We start from the raw sequence: 5,143 nt of genomic DNA, 5'->3' as shown, positions 1-5,143 counted from the left end.
ATGTTTTTTTTTTTCCTATGGAAATAATTCAGATTGCTGCCATTTTCTGTAGCATTCATCACTTAAAAATTTTTAATTGCTACAACATTCTTTTTATAATTTTGTGATACAAAGTAACAAAGGTAGAAAACAATAGGTGGTATTTTCAATGTACTAATGCTATTTAATGAAATAATAATACCTGTATGCTGGGGAAGAGATGCCAACTTAAAAATATCCAATTGAATATTCACATAAATATACTAGTTAGATTCATACTCTGCTTTTTTGTTGTTTTTCATACAGGACTCTAGATTAAAAAAAAAAAAACTGCAACAAATCCAACAAGAAACCTAAAAAAATTAAAATAAAATGAATGAAAGACAAAATCTTGCTAAAAGTGCAAGGCGGTATTGGAGAAAAATTATGGGTTTTGAGAACAAACTTGGGATTAGAATCTGGTCCATGAGTTAGTATGAGTGTGTAATTATGAATAAGCTATTTGGTGTTTTTGATTCTGTGAAACAGAATAACACCCATCTTATTGGGGGGTATAAGGATTAGATGCAGCGCTTAGTAGATGCTTTATGAAAGGCAGCCATGCATGATTATCAATATTTCTGATATTTTAGCAAATACCCCCTTTGTGCATAAACTAGTTTATATGTCATCACGATACAAAATAGTTCACATCAAACCAATTGCATGTTAATGTTATTGAACTTTTAGAACAGTAATGGACTTTAAACTGGTCCCTGACCTTTTTGGCACCAGGGAATGGTTTTGTGGAAGATAATATTTTCCACAGGGGTTGCGGGGGAAGGCGGTGGTTTACGGGGAGATAGGAATGGTTTCAGGATGAAACTGTTTCACCTCAGCTCATCAGGCATTAGATTCTCATAATGAGTAGGCAACTTAGGTCCCTTGCATTGCATGCACAGTTCACAATAAGGTTCACGCTCCTATGAGAATCTAACGCCGTCATCACTGATCTGACAGGAGGCGGAGCTCAGGCGATAATGCTCGCATTCCTGCCACTCACCTCCTGGTGTGTAGCCTGGTTCCTAACAGATTTACCAGACACTAACAGATCTGCAGCGTGGAGTTGGGGACCTCAGCTCTAGGACAAAGGTTTTCAAACTGTGCTCAGAGGAACTCCTGTCTGCAGCATGGGACGGTGGGTTGAAGAGGGACAGCCTTCTTGAAACAGCATAGTTCTATATATTAGGCTTTGGCTGAAGAGAGGACTTTTCTAAGGAATAGAGAAATGAAACCAGATTGGAAACTACCAACCTCCCTTATTATACAATCAAGAAAATGAAGACTTAAGGATCATGTTAATGGCAGAACTGGAACATAAGTCCAGTGTTTCTTCCACTACACTTTGTCATTGCTGTTATTTTTTGAGACAGGGTCTCATTCTGTCATCCAGGATGGAGGGCAGTAGCATGATCAGGACTCACAGCAGCCTTGAACTCCCAGGCTCAACTGATTCTCTGCCTCAGCCTCCCCAGTAACTGGGACCACAGGTGTGCACCATGCCTGGCTAACTTTTGTATTTTTTGTAAAGACAGGGTTTCCCCGTGTTGCCCAGGCTGGTCCTGAACTTCTGGGCTCAAACGGTCTGTCTGCCTTGGCCTCTCAAAGTGGTGGGATTACATACAGGTGTGAGCCACTGTGTCCAGCCTGGCTATTTTTTATTTAAAATTACACAATAGACATTTTAAAAACTAGGTCTTGGTTAGCAGTGCACAATTCTTTTTTTTTTTTTTTTTTTGAGACGGAGTCTTGCTCTGTTGCCCAGGCTGGAGTGCAGTGGCGCGATCTTGGCTCACTGCAAGCTCAGCCTCCCGGGTTCATGCCATTCTCCTGCCTCAGTCTCCCCAGTAGCTGGGACTACAGGCGCCCACCACCACGCCCGGCTAATTTTTTTTGTATTTTTAGTAGAGACGGGGTTTCACCGCGTTAGCCAGGATGGTCTCGATCTCCTGACCTCGATCTCCGCCTGCCTCGGCCTCCCAAAGTGCTGGGATTACAGGCGTGAACTGCCACGCCCGGCCAAGCAGTGCACAATTCTTCATTTAATTTTGGTTGTTGCAATACCCAAAGAAAGAGAATCTTTGTTCTATTTTTAAAAATCAGGTGTTACTGTACAAATTTTATCTATTAACATTAGTTGGAACAGTTTTACATAAAAGATGAAAGTAACCTTCATTGTCCTCCACAAACGGTACTTGGCATTTTAATGGCGTGAGCTAATAAAAGATTGACAAGGGTATTGTCCCTTTAGTATTTTGATCCGTTCTAGGACATCTAACATCAAGATCAGTTGATACTGTGTCTACCTGATACACACGTTTGTTTTTATATAGTTCTAATATAAGTTATTGATCTACCTGTGGAATTATGGAAAGTCAGTCAATTCAACAAGGTCTAACAAGTCATCATACCATGTTTTAGGCACTGTGTTAATAGGGGTACGGTTGTGTCCTTCTTGCTGTCATGTAACTTAAATTCTAATGGAAAAGAAACAATTAAGCATGTTAATATAAACAAGGTTTTGGCTGGGCACGGTGGCTGATGCCTATAATCTCAGCACTTTGGGAGGCCAAGGTGGGTGGATCACCTGAGATCAGGAGTTCGAGACCAGTCTGACCAACATGGTGAAACCCCATCTCTATTAAAAATACAAAATTAGCTGGGCATGGTGGCATGTCTGTAATCCCAGCTACTTAAGAGACTGAAGCAGGAAGATCGCTTGAACCTGGGAGGCGGAGGTTGCAGTGAGCTTGGATCACGCCACTGACCTCCAGCCTGGGCAACAAGAGTGAAACTGTCTCTCAAAAAAAAAAAAAACCAGAAACAAAAACACCCCAAAAATCAAAAACAACAAGATGTTGCCATATTAAAGGATGAGGAATCAGCCTTGAGATGGTGAACTTAACAGGCAAAGTAACTTCAGCTGACACCTGAACGAGGGCAGCCAGTTAGTGGAATAACTAGAGGGAAGCTTTCCGGTAAGGGAATAGGCTGTGAAGCAAAACAAATAGGGCAGTGGACCGAGATGAGGCCTGAGAGGAAGTAGGGCATGGATTATGCGGAACCTTTGAGGTCATGGCAAGGTATTTGGATTTTATCCTAAGTATAATGCAGAGTTTTAAAGAGGGAGCAACACAATCAGTTCTGACTTAATTAATGCTTGGTACTAGGCCCATGGATCATAAGGAACCTGTACAAACCTTTACAGGCTGAAATGCCCCAGGTCAAAGACAAATCCTCATCTCACTCCAGCTGGAGCAAGGACTGCTGCAGAAACTACTCTCAGTGCTGAAGGAGACAATGCCCTGACCATACCAACTCCTGACAAGTCCTGGGGTTAAGACGCAGCCATGCAGTAACTGCCAACCTAAAGTGAAGAAACAGCTAGGTGCTTAGGTGCTTATGAGTCCAGGGGGCCAACGTGGAGGCACAAGCTCAGTTACACAGCTGCACAGGTGTCCAAGGAAGCATTTCAACCATAGAAAACAAAGAAACCAGCATTCTCCTCACCCCCAAGGGCCAGGAATTTCATCCTTTCTTAGCCAAAGCCACTTCTACTGGAATGTTTTTATCACACATTGGAGAACCAACATTTAATTTTGCTTCTGTACCCAGTTTTGGTAGTGATGCTGCCGAAAGGTGGATTCTCTCACATATCCATTTTCTAGGGCTGGCATAACAAAGTACCACAAACTGGGTGGCTTCAGTGAGTTATTGTTTCACGGTCTGGAGGCTGTTAAGTCCAAGATCAAAGTGTCAGGAGACTTGGTTCCTTCTCAGTGTAAGGGAGAATTTGGTCTATGCCTTTCTTCTTGCTTCTGGAAGTTTGTTGGCAATCTTCAATATTTCTTGATTTGTAGAACCATCACCCCAATCTTTGCCTTCATCTACCCATCGTGTTCTCCCTGGGTGTGAGTCTGTGTTCAAATCTCTCTCAGGTTTTCAAAAAGTATGGTACTAGCCATACTGAATTAGGGCCCACCCAAATGACCTCATTTTAATTGGATTACCCCGTAAAGATCTTATCTCAAAATGAAGTCACATTCTGAGGTACTGGAGGTTAGGACTCCAACCTATCTTAGGGGACCACAATTCAACCCGTAACTCTGTAAAACACAAAGGTTAGATAGCATTAAAGTCTGGGCTCAAAATTATGTCAAATAAGAGATACCAGGAATAACTTCCTTCTTCATGGTTTGATTGCATTTCTTTGTCAAATAAAAAACAAACACAAAATTAGTTTTGGGTTTTTAATACTCTCTGATGAAATGAATTACTTCCAGTAACTGCCATATACAGGAAACTTACCTGCTGCAGTGGCTAAAATTTCTATCCCTATTGGTTAGAATGAGAAATCATCTACAGGTTCTTACCTAGAGATAACTCTAAAAACACCAAATCTTTTTTTTTTTTTTTTTTGAGATGGGGTCTCTGTTGCCCAGACTGGAGTGTAGTGGTGCTATCTCAGTTCAGTGCAATCTCTGCCTCCTGGGCTCAAGCAATTCTCATGAGAACCTCAGCTTCCCTAGTAGCTAGGACTACAGGGACGTGCCACCACACCTGGCTAATTTTTGTACTTTTATTGAGACAGAGTCTCACTCTGTTGCCTAGGCTGGAGTGCAGTGGTGAAATCTTAGCTCACTGCAACCTCTGGCTTCCGGGTTCAAGCAATTCTCCTGCCTCGGCCTCCCAAGTAGCTGGGATTACAGGAACACGCCACCATGCCTGGCTTATTTTCGTATTTTCAGTAGAGACAAGGTTTCGCCATGTTGGCCAGGCTGGTCTTGAACTCCTGACCTCAAGTGATCCACCCTCCTTGGCCTCCCAAAGTGTTGGGATTACAGGCGTGAGCCACTATGCTGGGCCTCAATTTTTGTCTTTTTAGTAGAGATGGGTTTTTGCCATGTTGCCCAGGCTGGTCTCAAACTCCTGGGCTTAAGCGATCCACCTGCCTCAGCCTCCCAAAGTGCTGGGATTACAGGTGTGAGCCACTGCACCTGGCCCCAAAACACCAAATCTTGATGTTTGGTGATTTTAAATATACATATTGTGGTGTCCAAATAGACCCTGTCACAAAATAAATAAAAAAAAAAGATTTGGTGTTTTAAAAGTTGTCTCTAGGTAA

This window comes from Macaca thibetana, chromosome 14 (genome assembly GCF_024542745.1).
Source record: "Macaca thibetana thibetana isolate TM-01 chromosome 14, ASM2454274v1, whole genome shotgun sequence".
NCBI lineage: Eukaryota > Metazoa > Chordata > Mammalia > Primates > Cercopithecidae > Macaca > Macaca thibetana.
This window is presented reverse-complemented; position numbering follows the sequence as displayed.